Consider the following 17,948-nt stretch of genomic DNA (forward strand, 5'->3'; position numbering starts at 1 on the left):
TGTTTAGCAGGCCTCCTTTGTCCGGTCATATATAGGCCTGCTTCAGTTCATTGTTTTCCATGGCCTGTTGTGACTGTGAGTGCCCATGTGGCTTGTGGCAATTTTGTGGTGGTAGTTTAGTAGTGTGTGCTTCTTTTTCCATAAAGGCCTGCATGTCTTTTCTTTGTTCCCCCTTGGCTTATGCTTGTTGTTGTTGTGTCCTGGCCATGTGTGTGGCGGCCATTTTGTGAAGACAGGCAGTGTGCTTTTAGCATAGGCTTAGATTGTCTGTCTTCCATTTCTTGTTGTTGTGGGTGGGTAGCAGCCATTTTGTGGAGCCATCCAAACAGTGTGCTTGCTTTTGCCATTCTGTTCCAAGCTTGTGGCCTAGTCTGCCAGTAGGCCCAGAGGTAGTCATCATCAAATCATGGCTGCATAAAAACAGTTTGTGTTGTCTGTTGAATTTTAACACCATGGATGGCATTGCATTGAATTGCAAAAGGTGGTTTTTATGGTGGAATTGCAGTTTTTGGGTGTGTGTTAAATAAATAGGGCTTTTCAGCCAGTAGGTAACCCTAGAAATTCAGCTCGCGTACTTTTGGCAATTCTGCACAGCGCGACAACGTGGACTTACAGTTTTTGTCATTTTCGCGCTCTCAATATGCGTTTTCGCGCACGCGACAACGTCTTTTTGTACAGTTCGCGATGCTGAACACGCAGAATTTGCAATCTGGCAAACAATATCTCGCGAGCAATATAAAACCTTCTCGAAAACGCTGATTTTGTGCATTTTGCTAAAAAAACTCCTCAGGTTGACATTTTGCTGTAGTTTTGGAGCACGGAGTCACTTTTAAATTTTTTTTTTTTTTTTAAAAAAGGAAGTAAGTTCCACAGAGACTTCAACTTCCTGTTCCTGTCCTTTGTATTCACTTTTTGGTTAATATTGTGGTGGTTGGCCTGAGCATGTGGGTGGCAGCCATTGTGAGTGGCCTGGCCATGTGGTGGCGGCCATTTTGTGGGACCAGCCACTGTGCTTTTTCCATAGGCCTCCAAGCTTGTGGCCTATTCTGCCAGTAGGCCCAGGGGTACTACTCATCAATCATCACGGGTGCATGGAAGTTAAACAACTGTTTTTGTGTTGTGTGTTGAATTTCAACACCATGTATGGCTTTGGATTGAATTGCAAAATGTGGGCTTTACTTTTTTTCTGGGGTATATTTCACTTTTTGGGTGTTGTACTAAATGCCTTTTTATGTGTATATGTTCGTTGTGGTTGCTCCCTGATGCTGCATCCATCCCATGTGATGCACACATTTTTATTTAGGGCAAAGAGGCTGCACTACATTTATGTTTTTGTTCTATGCTATTCTTATTCTTCCTGAGTGTACACAGTACAGTAGTACACCAGGAGCCCTGGCCTTGTTGTCAGTCTCATAAATGGCTACACTGCTGTTGTTCACTGACTTAATAAAATTTAATAATTGTGACCACCCACCACACACTAAGAAATTATATATTATATTAGTTTGATTGTACTATCTTTTGACTGATGTTCTTCTGGCTTCTTTGCTTTTAGGTGCACAAAAGACGGAGGAGGCATGTCATCATCGCCCGTTGTGGTGCCAGACCGATGTCCTGCTGCTGTACATGACGTGACATGTGACTGGCCTGACCAGCCATCTTTGCAACTTGTGCAACTGAGTGCTGTTGACATCTGAAGAAGATGCCCCCAAAGAAAGCAGGTAGCAGGTCCTCCGGTACCAAGAACGTTGCCATGGAGAAGAAGGAACAGAAGAAGAAGGACGTGTCACTTAAGTCTGGTGTGCCGCCCAAAACCTTTTTTGGGACACCAAAAATTATGCCTGCAGCAGCGGTGTCCGGGGGCCAAGCTGGGGGCAGCACCTCCGCATCAGTGGGCCCAACCCACCAACCCAGACCAAAGTAGATGAGTGTGGAAGAGGTAGCCAGCCTAATGGTGGAAAGCAGTATGCTGAGCCTGAACTAAACTTATCGCTATCTCAAAGTAGTACACAATCAATGCAGGAGGGAACACAGCAGATAAGTGGTCAACAACAACAGCCGCAACCTTCGCTCGCAATAGTAGCTGTTGTTCCTCCCGAAGTAGGGGCAGTTCAGGAAATTGAGCCTCATGCAGAGGAAGAAGAGGAAGCCACTCCTTCAGAAGTTCCATTGTCTTCCAAATCCCCAGCAAGGAAAAGACGGGTTAGTACATCAAGTTCTTCGCCAAGCCCCCCTTCTGATGATCTAGATGCCACTTGGAAGCCACAAACTGAGTCTGAGAGGGAGAGGGAGACACGTCACAAGAGCAGGCATGGGGAAAGGAAGGTTCCAGAAAGCCTTAAACTTATGGAGGTTGATGTAGAAGAGCAGGATGATGATGATGATGAGCCAGTCATCACGAACATCACTCCCGGCCCAGAGGAGATGGAGACCAACATTTTTACCCTATCCAAAATGGCTGCGAGGGATGTAGCACGCATCGAGTAGAAGAAGGTCCACTCACTGTGGAACAGGAAGAAGAAGAAGAGGAAGACATTCTCTGTGGTAGTGGTACACAAAGTAGCCCTGTATCCAGCACTGCAGTGGGAACGCCCACATCCTCAGCGACATCTCAGTGGCACAAGAGTAAGAGTCAGCCTGAGACACCAAGGAGTATTGCTTTTAAAAAAAGTGCGACATTGAGCACAGGAAGGAATACCACGCAGCCTACCATTCTTAGCATGTTTACTAGGCTGGAGGGGCAGTACGAATGCAACCACCCAATAGCATGTTTGTACAATGCGAAGCTGGCTAAAATGTTAGCACTGCACCTTCTCCCTTTTTCTTCTGTTGAAGGGGTGGGTTTTCTAGAATTTGTGACAACCATCTGCCCAAAATGGAAGGTTCCCAGCCGCAACTATTTTGCCAGAGTTGCTGTTCCAGCACTACATCACGACGTGCTGGAATTGCTTGGAAAAGCCTTAAAACAGAGTGCTGTTCAGAGTATCCACCTGACAACAGACATGTGGACGAGTTGCCAAGCCACTGATTACAAGATGGCAAGATCTACAGATGGATCCCGACAAACACGAGGAAAACAGTCACCCAGGCCCTAGTCAGCAACAGACTCAACTACGGAAACACCCTCTACGCCGGAGCCTCGTCCAAGCTCATCAACAGACTACAGAGAATCCAGAACGCCTCTGCATGCCTGATCCTTGACGTCCCATGCCGCGACCACATCATCCCCCACCTGAGGAACCTGCACTGGCTCCCCATCGACAAAAGAATCTCCTTCAAGCTCCTGATCCACGCACACAAGGCACTCCACAAAACCGGCCCAGCCTATCTCAACAGTCGACTCTCCTTCTACGTACCCAACAGGAAACTCCGCTCCGCTGACCACACCCTGGCCACGGTCCCACGCATCTGGAGAACTACTTCCGGAGGCAGATCCTTCTTCCATCACGCCGCCAAGACCTGGAACACCCTCCCCCTCTACCTGCGACAAACCGAAGACCTGCTGACCTTCAGGAGACAACTCAAGACCTGGCTCTTCGACCAATATCAGCTGCTCCCCCCCTCCCCAGCGCCTTGAAACCCTCACGGGTATGTAGTGCGCTTTACAAATTTCATGATTGATTGATTGATTGATTGATTGATTACATGTGCATCACTGCACACTGGGTCTTTTTTTCGGGTGTTAAAGATAAGATATCTGGAGGTGTTGTTGACACTGCTGAGATTTTTAAAGGCACTCGCAAACATGCAACTGTAGCCATGTTTGCTATGGAGAAATCTCATACTGCTGCAAACATTTTGGATGAGTTTAACAGCAAGGTGTTTGAGTGGCTGCGACCAAGAGGGCTTAACATTGGTTTTGTTGCCACGGACAATGGCAGTAATGTAGTTAGGGCCATGAAAGATGGTGGCTATTTCAGGGTCCCGTGTTTGGCACACTGCATTAACATTGTTGTTCAAGACTTTCTTAAAAATTAAAGCAAAGTCAGGAACTTACTGACCACCTGCAGAAGAATATGCACACAATTCAACGTGAGCATAAAATGCAAGTCAAAGCACTCATCCAGGAGGTGCGAACATGTTGGAACTCAACTTATTACATTCTTGAGCGGCTGTTTGAGCAGTACATACCACTCAATGCTTATGTCATGAAAAGGTCAGGAGATCCTACCGTGAAAGGCATGACCGTTGAGATGGCCCAATGGGACCTTGTTAAATGCCTGGCAGAGATGCTACTTCCTTTTGAGGTCTTCACGCGTGAAGTCAGCAGGGAGGACTGTACTATGGGCCAAGCTATCCCATTGTTGTACATGCTAGAGCAAGAGCTGAAGGAGGTGTCAGAAATGTACGCAGGTGTGGATGACAAAGTAGACGCATATTATTTGGTGGACACCTTAGCCGTTCACTTATCTGACAATACAAGGATTCAAAATAACATTGTGTCACATCGACATTACATTACTGCATCAATTTTGGATCCACGTTACAATTTATTGCTGCGCAGTAATGAAGTAATTCCTTTCTCAGAACTGAATGTTGCCAAGCACAAAACTTGGATAGCTGAGGAAGCCACTGACTTTGAAAACGAACGGATCTTGATTAGAGGCCCGCCACCCCAGGCCAGAAAAAGTACTACAGGGCACCCAGAGTCGTCAAGTTCAACTTCAGAGCCCGAGAGCAGTGCGTTTGCCTCCTAGCAGTCACCAACACTACCAGCAATAACATCAACAGCGCCAACAGGATCATCAGCCACATTTAAAAAAACAGCAGGTGCTTGGTTTCCCCGGAAAGGGTTTTGTATGTCCATTACTGATGCAAAGGCAAAAGAGGCCAAGCAAATCGGAGCACCCCTGAACATTGAGTGGATGGTTCAGGCCTATCTGGATGACACAACAAAGGTCTTCATTGAGCAAACCCCATTGGTGTTTTGGTATGGGAAAAGAAGCCAATGGCCAGTGCTCAGCAGGCTGGCGATAAAGTATGTGGCTTGCCCTGTTGCAAGTGTCTCTTCAGAGCGTGTTTTCAGTGCTGCTGGTGCTATTGTTACTGTGAAAAGGACCAGTCTCTCGCCCAAAAGCGTGGAGAGGTTAACCATGATCAAAATGAATCAGCACTTTATACCACCGGAGTACAAAATACGTGAATTACAGCAGGAAGAGGAGTGCGACTTCGATGACATAAGTAGTGGGTCACATGACGTACTTCTGTCCGAACCACCAGAGTTTGAGGACGAGCTCCTCTTCCCTGACGACTAGGCTTTCAAATTGTTCTTCCTTCCTTAATTTGTGTGTGTATCTGTTTTTCTGGTTCAAATCTAATCACAACAAATCCATCAACACCGTCTCCTCTTTTTATTTCCCTATTGGAGTTGCACGTCTGTGCATAACTGTCCACTCCACTCCTCAGAGTCCTGCTCCATCTTCCTTACTCTCTCTAAATACATTTCAAGCAAGCCAGACATTGGATGGAGATGTAGAATAGTACAAAACATGTTGCCTCTAACAGTCGTTCCATAAGAAGTGAAACGTGACTATAGCTATCTTCCGTTTTGTTTCCAAGCCGAAACTCATCACTGTCAGAAGGCTAGGCATCTGATCTGACAGCCAAAGAGAAGAGCAAGACAGGTAATGATTATTATGAATGATGGCATGCATTGCATAGGATGCTTGCTGACTACGAGTGAATGTGCATGAAGTCTAACTATACTAGTTTATCTACAAAGTAAAAGTGACTCAGGTGACAGTCAATGTTTCCTTGTTGTTTAATAACCACATTGTACTCCTACCACTGCAGGTGCCGTCCAATATCTGTTGCAATTTTGTAATATGGAATATATTATAAACTTAATCAGTCACTACAGACTGAGTTGGTGTTGGAGAACATGTACCACACGGTCATGATGCTGACCATACTATCTTTGCACACAGTCAGTCAGTTGGATCAGAGATAATTGATGGAATAACTGCATTTCATGGACTGCATAAAAGGTAAACAGTTTCAACACGAACCACAGCAGACCTATGCTACATGTCCGTGTAGTGGTGTGGACTGGAGTAGAGTGTAGTGGTATGAGGGAAAGTGGCGCATTGATTTAGTCACTTCATTTGGAAAATGCTTGGTTGCTGCAGTGCATATGCCTTTTGTCTGGCTCTGTCAAACTTTAAGGTAAATGGGGGTAGGGTGCCTGGCCTGTGCCGTGGTTGGCCTGTTCTGTGCTGGCTCCTGTCCCGTTGTTGTTGTAGCTTAATGCTGTAGAGTAGACACTATGTATCCAAGCCGCCTCAGTCTGAAAGTGTTCTCTCAAGAGTCTTGTCTTCTCTTCTTGTACTCCACTGTAATTGAGTTTATTTTTTTTAATGTAGTTATTTTTCAATACCCCTTTTGTTTTTCCATCTACACTTACAGGCCGGCCTATACCCTGTGCTATAGTGGGAGGAACAACTCACACTTACCTTACCAATTCGCATCAGGCAGGCAGTGGTACCCAAGATTGATGTGCGGAGTGTCCATGGAAGGGAGGACCAAGATGAATGACGAGAATGATGCAACTCCACATTTGGACCAGGATAATACAGTAACTTTAGTATCATTCATCATTCGTCTTTAAATTTATTTGATTCCTTTTTCTCTTCAATCATTATGACTGTGTGTTGTGGTTTGTTTGGTAATTGATCCCTACAACTATTTTTTCATTTTCTTTGCTAGCTTGAAAAATAAAAGTAAGCCCGGTACAGCATGTAATTTGGTTCGCTCTGTGGGCAGACAGGCAAGGCAAATTTCATATTAATAATTTCTGCCCTGTACAGTCTAATTGTGTAGTAGTAGTTAGTAAGTACAACTCATTAACCATCAAGTTCTCTTCGTCATCATGCATGCATTTCCCTTTTCTCACTTTATAGATTTCTTTGATAATGGATCATGGTCCTCTTCCAAGATTGTGTTTTACTTTTGTTGTGTCCATGCATACTGTCTGTTTTTCTTTCTCAAACCTTTCCCCAAATCCCCCTTCCCATCCATTCATCAATCTCTAACCCTCTTCCCCCAGGCTGTGTGATTTATATTGAGGTGTGATGTGACTACATTAAATGTACACCAACAATTGATCACACGCTTGCTGGGGCAGATGTGGTGAAAGCAACACTAATTGAATTTCAACTAAGGCAGGGCAAGGATCTTCTTCTGTTTGCCCATGCTGTACTTTACTTTGTTTTACTACTCCTCCCACAGTCTCTCTCAGTCAAGTGACTTTCTCTTTCTTTTTTCAAATGCTATTGCCAGTGTCTACTACTTTGGGAAACCAACCATGCAGCCATCACTGTGCTGAACTTCATCATCATCAATCACAGGTAAGATACGTTTGGTGGGAGGTATAATGGACTAGGAGGAGAGACTGACAGTACTAGTATGACAAATAAAATAACTCAGTGAGGGGTACCGCATCTATCTGTTTGTGTGTTACAAAATTGGCAGATCTTTTAAAGCAAACACTGGCTGTGGGCATGCAGCAGCAAGGAAACAAAGTAACAAACCATGTGACGTAAATTGAATTCGTAAAACAGTAACCCACCACAAAACATTAACATCGTATGTTTAAGTAAATAATATATAATTTAATATACCCTAACAAAAATAAACTATCCCACTCTGACCTGACCAGACCCACCCCCCTCCCTAACCCCAACCAATGTCCAAAAGTCAAAGTCCAAAATGTCCGTAAAAAAGTTAAACCCCAATGCCCAAAACCCACCCACCAACAAAAGGAATTAAAAAAGGGGCAAATTGACAAGGTCCTAAAGTCGGCGGGCTTTCAGGTGTTTGTCCACAAGGATTTTGACACGCTCCGATAGGTGCTCCTCCAAGCGGGCCATCCGGCGGAGCATCTGGCGGCGAAATGCCCTGCTGTTACATACAGGGTGGGGGGCAGCAGTGCTAGATGTAGAGGCACGGCGGCGGGCGGCTGCCGGACCACGGCACCGTAAAACTGGAGGCAGGGACTGACTGGGGCCCGGGGCATTGGAGGAGGTTGCAGCTTCAGTCACCTCCTCCTCCTCCACCTGAGCCACCAGCCGCCGATATTCCTCGCAAATGGCCTCCAGTTTACGGCGCCGGGCCCTGGCTGCCAACTCCTTCCCCGTAGGTTTTGGCTGGGAAGGAGTATCTATATCAAGAAAGAAAAAGAACATGTTGTAACCAATACTCTTAGCAAAACAGCAACACAAAATTCATTCAACACATTAGTGGCACAGTATCACTAGCAAGCACAGTACATAACATTTGTGATTTTGTGGTAAGTATCTATACTCTTACTTCCTAGGACTCTAACATTTGTGGGAGTTTCCGACATTATACTAGCACTATGTACTCCTGTACACACCAGTTGTCTTGTTCTACTTCTTATCTCTAGTTTAGCGAAATTACATAACCTTGTTGTAGCCGGCATGCCAGCTCAGTCAGCTAAGCTTGCTCCCAAAAGAAACAGATATGAGTCAGATGATGCAGACTCACGTTAGTTTTATTTACTACTACTGTCTGCAGGTGGGGAAGCTCATATTTTTGTATTACGGGTGGCACTGGCCATACTCTGTCTGTTACATGAGGGCAATTGCTCAATTTCACTTTCACCCTGCCCTGGGTACTACAAAAAGGCTGATTATTTATCGGATCCAATGATCATTGCTTATATTATAGATGGTAATACAACATCAGGTCAGTAGCAGTCGGTGGTGGGAGTGCTGCCGGGCGGTGACGTGGGAAGGTGCAGGGTGGGGGTAGTAAACTATGGATTACGGACAATCACAGGTAATTAAACAATACATATATATAAATAAAACAAATTTCATTGCACACACTGCATTGCATTTGGTGGTGCAGTGCGCACAATGAAAATCATTTTATTTATTTTTATGTTTACTTACCTGTAGTTGGCCGTAATACATAGTTTACTTCCCACCCACCCTGCCCCTCCCCATGTCACCGCCAGCCAGCACTCCCACCACCGACAGCTACTGCATAGGGTACTTTGCTTTCATTGATTGTGTAACCAACAGATAGGCCACCCTTTGCAGGCTGGCTGACACAATCAAAAATACATTAACAAAGGTAGGGAGTGGTCCTCGGAGTCGGAGGAAGGCGCTTCGGCTTGATAATATATATATACAAATACGATGTGCTTGCAAACTACTGCGAGTCAACTGTATTCTGAAAATACTACTTATATTCCCCTCCGCTTTGCTACTCTGGCGCAGTTTCTTTTACATTTTCTTCAAAGTAAGACTCTCCAGTGACAGTCTCCACCTATGCTGTCTATTGATGATAGTACATCCAGGCATACATCCATTAAAGTAAATATCTATCCTTCTTTTTTATATATCTCTTAACAAACCTTAGTTGGTTTCACCAACAACCACCCATGCGTCTGCTCCTTCCTTGCTTGCCTTGGCTTTGAGTTTGAACCAAACACAGCTGATTCTTGCTATCTAGTACTATCCACCCATACTGTGTCACCCACCCAGGCAGGCATCCTCTTTCACCTTCCACCCATCCTTCAACAACCCATGCATCTGATCTGATTACTATCAGCCACCTATGCATGCTTCCAACATATCATTCTCTTCCAGTCAGTCATATTATCTCGCCCGTCCTTCCACCCTTCTTTCCCAATTTGTTCAACACATCCATCAAGGTCATCTGATCTGAGGTTGCCTTCTCCATAAAACCTTCACAGCTGAGTTGGAGTCAGATAGAAGAGGCCATTGGTTACTCAACTCACGCTGCTAATGCTAAGTAAAGGGTGTCTTCTTCAACCGTTGTATAATGTTCACTACAACTTAATAAGTCGCACAGTACAGTGAGTGAAGTAGTGAAAACACTTCCATCTAACTAATTTCTTGAAGTAATTAAGATAACTTACCACCGCCCTCCACTGCTGCTGGCTCCCCCCTGTAGCTCCTGCAGGTGTCGCCTGTTCTCCCGCTCCCTCTGGAATGGCCGCATCGCTACCGCTGGCCCCCCCAGCACTGGTGGTTGATAGTATGCCTAGAAAAAACATTACACATTTTTAGATGCCTGGAAACCTCCCCCTATTTTATTAGTGTTCACTTGGAAGATTGAAAAAAAAGTTAATACAACATACATTAGCACTAGAGTAGTACAGTCTGTAGACAGACATTAGTAGTGTTATATGGTTCCTAGGGTCATCTAGTCCTACTCTAGTCTTTTGAAAGCTAGCCTGAGCCATGTGTAACCCTTTTAGATTTATCATGTCTACTACTTTTTTGCGCATATTTAATTATACCTCGCAGCTTATTGACATGTTCAGTAGACGCCTTTGAGGCCACATAACGGTTGCGTACAAGTGAAGAGGTCAAAAAACAAGCCACTTTGTTATGGAGTTTGGTTAGTCCGTATTGCTTAGCCATCACATGTACATGTTACACTTTTTGCCATGACTGGGAAATGCTTGCATTATTGCAGTATACTATCTAACGCGTAGCATTTTTCTCATATAATAGGCGGAAGATTCCCTTCTACAAACCAGAGATTTGCATAGCTTATGATGCATGACGTAACCAGCATTTCTACGTTCTACGTCTTCCAGAATTCACACAGATCTTTTGTCTTGTTCTTGTTGTCCTGCACTTGTAAACGTTCACTGTTTTAATCTTATGCTTTTTGCTGTTGACGATGGCTGTAGTAAAATTTCATATAACGACGTACAGAGCTTGTTAATTATTTCAAATAAACCTTTTGAAATTACACATAGACTCTGTGGTATTTGGTGTGGTGGGGTGGACGTACACAAGTGAGTGAGCAAAAGGGTGTTATTATGTTCTGGGTTGTCTGTCTCAGTCATCATCATTGTGTATCTTCTTCGTGTGCGGGGTCGGGAGTGGGACCTAATGTTAGATACTATAGCTAGTCGGTCAGGGGATCATGGGTTCTTCTGACTGAGGTGTGATGAGTAAGGTCCAACCTCCCATCGCCAATATCCTATTTTGTTGTGCATAGTTCTGCATGTGGCACTGCAGAATCACTGCAGCAGTAGTAGTATGTACTATCTGATCCAAAATACTAGTCAAATATCTGGTTGGGCATTTTGTTTGTGGAAAGAAGACTAGAAGAGGACAACCCAAAGGACAGGACACAGTGGCTAGAGCTATTAGTCAATCTGAGTTTTATTATTCAAAAGAAAACCTTCAATAAAGAGTGGCCAACTGTGCAAGCTTAGCTACAGACAGAATAGGAGTAGTAGTAGTAGTACAGAGAGTCATAGCAGAGGCATTTAGAAGGAACTTAGTTAGAGGCAGGGATAACCAGAATTTGGAAACAGATAGTCAAGGTCAAAGAAGCTTTTGTAAAAAATAGAATTAGAAAGTGGAACCGTAATTTATAGTTCAGAAAAAAAAGATGCAGTAAAAGTTAGGGAAATATAATTGTTAATATTAACCACTGGAGGACTTACTGGGGCCAGCAGCAGGAGCCTCGGTAGAGGAGCAGTCCTCTCCTGGTTGTTGTCCCGCCGACTCGGACCCTGTCTTCTTGCCCCTGGGTGGTGCTGATGTTCATGTAAGATATAATAAAGAAAGAGACAAACATAAAGGAGTGCTGTTAAAGAAATAAATCATTTGGAAAAATAAGTCAAAAAACACTTTAGGAAACAACAATTGCAATTAGAAAATTGACCTATCTAATCAGATGGATCAACTACTGGGCTGCTTGCCGGATTCATGGATCGTCTACTTATTTATGAACACTCCAGTGATCCATAATCATTCTGATTACAAATACTAACAAAGCCTAGTAAGTACCACCTGACCTAGACCACCTATTCCAGACAGGCCAATTGTTCACTAAGTCTGCATTTCCATTTATTTTTAGCCATCAAATGCATAGATGAGATCGAGGACACATGCATAAATTTGTGCATACACTGAATTGTGGATTGGTTGCATCTGATCTTGTTCTGCTACTGACTGACCCTGCTAAGCCTACCACTCACTAAACAAACTACAAAAGGTTCAACGGAGGACTGGGGTAAGCAGCACTCAGTGACAGAGGAGGCGTCACGCAGACCGTAAAACAATTATTAACTAATACTAACTAAACCTAGTATCCAATATCCATCTACCACTATTTCACAGGAGGACAATGGAAGGACTAGAGTCTCTCTAGCAATAGCATTACCTAACTTCATTTCTCTAAAATAATACATTAATCAGCCCAAGCTGGCGCAAAGTTGCAAACAAGTAAGAGTAGCACCGAGCACCTGGGTCCTACAATCACAGAAGATTTTTAAACGTAATTTACCAGCAACGCGTTAGCAGCAGTAATCTTGTTATTCGTCAAAGATTTGATTTATACACAATAAGTTACTCACCAAGCCCAACGACCTCGACACCTAGCAGGTCCAACAGGTCCTGCTCCCGGTCCAGGATGTCAGATCACCGGTGGGCCAGTTGATTATGGTTGCGCCGGACCCCTGAGCACCGGAACACTGCCTGGTGCACCTTCGCCCACCGACGGTGACGCTCCTGGGTAGCGTACCTGGAGCCGGGCCTGCCGCCTACTGCCAAGGTCAAGGGGAGGTGGCGCTGGATGAAAAAAACAAGGGCAGCCACCTCCGCCTCACCGAAAAGTTGCCGGGCCTGCACCCCTGCAGGACGCATTCTGCCGCAAGGCAGGCGGGTCTTGGGCGCAGGCCCCTTGCCCTTTGATGCGCTAGACGTACCCTTGGCCATGGTTCTGGGCTGGGTGGGAGGCGGAAAAGAAAAGTTAGAAGGGAAAAAAAAGTCAGGAGGAAGAAGTAAGAAAGAAGTAATAAAAGAAAAAAAAACACAGTAAAAGTAGAAATAAAATGCAAAATATAAACTTAGGGAAAGAGAGAGATAGATGATAACAAAAAAAGTCAGAAAAACTAAGGATTACAAATATTAAGGGAGGATAGAAGAGTAGGCCCAGAACCATAGCATAGAGTGAAAAACGAGATGGCCGCGCACATTCACGACCGCGTGGGTAAGTTTGCGCGATATTTCTCGTGAACATGCAATAATCGGCGCGAACAAGTAAAATGCGCTCCCGAACACAACATGTGCATTGCGAACACGCTATACGCGACCCAGAATAGGAAATAAGGCATCGCGAGCGGGCGGGACAATTGAAAAACAAGATGGCCGCGCCCATTGGTGACCGCATGGGAAAGAACGCAAGATATTATCCCCCGAGCATGCAAACAGCTCCCCGAACATGCACAACGCGCTCCCGAACAAGAAAAAGGCATCGCGAACGGGCGCCCCAAGCAACTACGCACGCTCACGAAGCTACGCGTAGATCACGTAGTGCAAGAACAACTTCGCGTAGCTTCGCATAGCGCGACTACGCAAACTATGCCCAGGGTTACTCTTGATGGTCCTTGGGGGCCAACTAGCCCTTATCCCCCAACCAGCAGCGTCCCAGGAGGCTCTTTTGCAGAGTGGTGGAGAAAAGGGGCAGGCCCTGCGGCGAGTTGCCAGCCTTTTTTTTCTTCTATTTTTTAGGAAGGGGGCTCCATAGCCCCCCTTCTCTGGAGCATTTTGGACCACAGGGACCCCATTCCTAAGGGCCAGGTCTACATATACATTTCTTTAAAAGAGGAGGGGGCGATGCGGCCACCACCCGGGCCATTTTAACCCCGGCCCCCAAGACCCAGGGGCCAGGCCTTTATATATATATTTATTTTAAATGGGAGGGGTACTGCACAGCCGCCCCTCCCCAGGCGGATTTCACCCATGCGGGCCACATCTCCTGGGGCAAGGCCTTCATATATTTTTTAAAATGGGGTGGAGGCCTGCATGTCCCACCTCCCCAGGCCGATATTGGCCTTGGGGAACCCGTCCCCTGGGTCCATGCCTCTTCGTTGGGAACTGCAGGGGGAGCCTGAAGGCCCTCGCATTCCCTGTGGATCTCTGCTTCCTGTGGGAGCCGGCATTGCTTTGAGACCCTGGGAGCTGCTAACATGCAGCTTTCTGAATATCAAAGCAATGTCTGTTTCCCTGCTCGCTTGACATTGGGCAGGGAAACAGACATGCTCTGCTTTCAGCAAGTGAGATCATTTTGTGTGATTGCTTGCTAGAAGCAGAGCACTTGTTTGCAGTTTGCTATGGCTTTGTGGGAGTGGAGCAATGTCCCAGGGGTGGGCTCCCCAGGACATTGTTGGAGTTGGCCCTTGAGGGTGGCAGTCCTGGCAGTCCCCTGGGCTCTACAAAGGGGACCACCCTCCTTTGTTAATTAAGCCCGAGGAGGTGGTGGTCCCTGGGGCCAAGGGTCAGCAACAGACCCCCTTAAATATTACATTTGTGCCTCAGGGAAGCAGGGGAGCCATATGGCTCCCTCACAAATATCTTATTTTAGCCCCAGGAAGGTGGCGGTACCTGGGGCTACTCCCCCCTTTCTAAATGTTAGTATGTTTTTGTGCCCCAGGGAGGTGGTGGGCCCTGGGACAGCGGGGGGGGGGGGGTTTGTATAGTATAGTTCCTGGGGAGGTGGCCGTCCCCATAGCAGTGTTTCCCCCGCATATTATTACTGCCTGGGGAGATGGCGGTCCCTGGGGCTCCTGGTAAGGCAGTAGGGCCTCCTCCGTATTGAATTTTGATTACATAATGTATGTGCCCTGGGAAGGTGGCTGGCCCAGGGCTGTGGGAGGCAGAGTGGCCCCACTGCATTCATAGTGTTCAGTGCCCTGGGGAGGTGGCGGGCCCCGGGACTGAACAGCAGCCTAGGAGGGGTTACCAGTGTGCTCCACTCCTTCATTACTCTCATGCCACCTGGGTGCTTTAGAAAAAAGTCATGTATTTTTTGAAAAAAAACTAGGCCGGAGATCCACCCGCTTCAAGCCATGTCCCAATATGGCTGCCAACATTCCTGGTGGCAGTGTTGGCAGCAAATCAAATTTTAGTAGGATCTGCGAGTCCTTGCAGATTTCTATATTTTTTTAATTTAATTTTCTGAAACTACCGAACAGATTTATACCAAAACACAAAAACATGCTTTCTGAACTAACATCTACCTTTCTGTCAAATTTGGTGTCATTCCATTCAGCAGGTAGGGCTGTAGTTCTATTAAAAATCGCCATAGATATTACATGGGGAAAATGTGTTTTGGGAGACCCCTTATTCTCAGCCCCACCTTAACGGATCACCCCAAAACTTTCAATACAGAGCTGAACCGTCAAGCGGCGACACAATTATTGGCAACACAAAATGCTTTTTTCTATGGAATCTTTCATCGTATCTATAACTACCTACTGGTGACCACCAGTAGGTTTCATATATATATATATATATAAATATATATTACGAAATGACCGACTGAGAAGGAGCTGTCTCTGGAGGCTCCCGGGGGCTAGGGATCCCGGTCTGTGTACATCCCTGTTATGCCCAGCTCAACGGTTCCCCTCAGCCTCTCCTAGAGTTGTTAGAAAATATAGCGCTGCATGCAACTGACGAAGAGTCACAGAGAACTACGAGGATCGATCAAAAAGCGGAACCATTGCCTCGATTCCTGGCACCTCGACTGTCGCTGACATGCAGCTACTTCAACATCTCTCTACTATCCTCAGCTGTTCCCCTCTGCCTGGAACCTGAGGTTGAGCCTGAGGTTGAATGATGCCCACTCCAGGCACTGTGGTGAGATTCGTGACAACGCTTATTGCCTTGAGACTGACACACCTACATAAGGATCAATAGCTGTCCACAGCTGCACACCCTGCCTCATCCCCTCACTCAACCACAGACCAGTCTTTCGCTGATTGTTGCCGTCTGGAGTCGGACCTCTCCCTACGGCAGGGTTTGCATGTTCATTTACTCTCATGCAGCGTTGCTCTCGGGATGTACGCAGCCAAGGGTCGGTTGTCCAGGTGACCGCCATGCTGATCGGGAGTTTCTTGCTTCAAGACATGCAAACAATAAGGAATTGATGGATACAATCAAGTCTCTCACAGTGCCACTCACCTCTTCCCTACATTTAATGGTCCAGGCTCATCAGGAAGAGGGAATCCTCCTCTTCAAGATGGCGCCCGTTCCCAGTTAATTAGGCACATGAATATCGGCTCAGTCATGCACTGAAAATAAAGGAGGAGTTTTTCATTACTCCTTGCCATCAAAAGAAAGGTAGGACTTCTATATTTGCAATCTAACACCCCAGGGAGCATGCAAGGGCAATAAAATTAAGGTAGGACTAGTCTTGGTACATTCACACAATGTAGTGAGGAAAAAGGTAGGACTACTTATTTGGATTAACCTAGGATCGGCCATATTGGAATGGGTCCTCTTTCATTGCCTACTATAGGATTGCCCGTTCTTACCTGAAATACCACCGGAAGTTTTTCTTGGCTCAGCCCACCGCCTATTTGTCTACTCTTAATTTAAATAAAATCATCATAAACCACAGACAACTTATTTTTCTGCCTGGCCTTCAGGTCTACCGCCTAATTTGTGTATGCTTTATTTAATGAAGAATCACTAGCACCGTCATAAACCTATATTACCGCTCACTTCCCTCAAAAGGATTCACCTTAGCATCTCTCTCAGAATGGATATAAGACTTGACCACGCCGGTTCCAATGTCTTCACTTTTAAATACCCGCCTAACCTCTCCAAAAAATGTGACCAAAAAGCACAAACATCGCTTACTCAAATCCAGACCTGAAACATTAACCTCAGATGTCTAGTTCTGTGCCGACAAGGGTAATCTATCTGATGACCTCATCTTCTACTCCACAAAACGGGCATGTTGGATCAACGTCTTCCATTCCATGCTTTGTATATTGGGCACAAGGAAAACTCCACATGGTCTCAAACTATATGCTATGCCCTCAACTTTCTTCAATGCAAATTGAGCCATCACTGTTTACAACAATGGTAAGTCAAGCCTCTCATGGCAATTTAACCATGATGGATAATAACTTCCCTACACTGAAGGAAGCTGTAACCTCTTCCTCTACTCATACCCACCTAAACCATCCTATTACACAAGTCATCACATTCACACCCCCACCATGTCCGGAATTACTCTAATTTCACATAACCCTAATCACCCCCCAAAGGATCGCGGTTCCATTCAGTCTCCTGACTCACTGGAACCCTCACAGTCCACCCAATCATCTTTTCCGGTGGCTAGCGGGCTTACAGAGTCACACACTTCCCCAATTTCTAAGCGGTCACACTATGATTCTTTAGTTGGGGTAACCCCTCACATCCCGCCCCCTTTTCCCTCGCCCGGTAAAATTCCTTGCATAATTTTGCTTAATACTCTGTCTTGGCCTAGGTCATTGCCCTCCATTGAATCTACCCGACCCTACCGAATCAACCTCTCCTCAACCACCTATTTGCACTCACCTGTCCCTCCACCCTCCCTCCATCCCAGGCTCACCTCTCCACGTGAATAGGATCTTCCAAAGGCATCACTGACTCAATCGCTCCACCAGACCAGTTCCCTGCAGCCTCTGACCATCCAGTTATCCCTCGAGGCCCCGCCTCTCCGCCGGAACTCTCCACACAACTCCTATCCTATAACCAGTAGTCAGGTCTGGCTGCACGTCTGGATGAGTTCTCTCACAATCTGTGCCTCCTCTATGGCGAACTTCATGAACTGAAAGCCATCTCATTGAGCATCTACGTCTGCTCAGGTCTCTCAATTCCCTAGGGAAACTTCCCTTAGTCCCTACCTGCGCAGTCCCTATTCTAGACACACACTCCTCTCACCATACTCGGAAAACCCAGCCTTTCCAAATGCTCCCTCCCACCCCAGAAGAATGAAGACCAATCTAGCGAACAGTGATATCTATGATCTACTCCTCTCCTATTCCCACACACTAGATACCGACAAGACCCTACTGGGTCATATTCAAGCCATTCACGCCAAACCGTTTATGGAACCCTCAAACAACCTCATGGTTATAAACAGTGACAACCTCA

General features: G+C 45.9%; 1 protein-coding gene across 1 annotated transcript in view; it reads right to left on the reverse strand.

Annotated features, from left to right (window-relative positions):
* The window catches only part of LOC146817390 (vomeronasal type-2 receptor 26-like), a 953,476-nt gene that overhangs the window by 128,164 nt on the left and 807,364 nt on the right, over positions 1–17,948 (reverse strand). The window lies entirely within an intron of this gene.

The sequence above is a fragment of the Triturus cristatus genome, chromosome 6 (genome assembly GCF_964204655.1).
Source record: "Triturus cristatus chromosome 6, aTriCri1.1, whole genome shotgun sequence".
In the NCBI taxonomy this organism is placed as follows: Eukaryota; Metazoa; Chordata; class Amphibia; order Caudata; family Salamandridae; genus Triturus; species Triturus cristatus.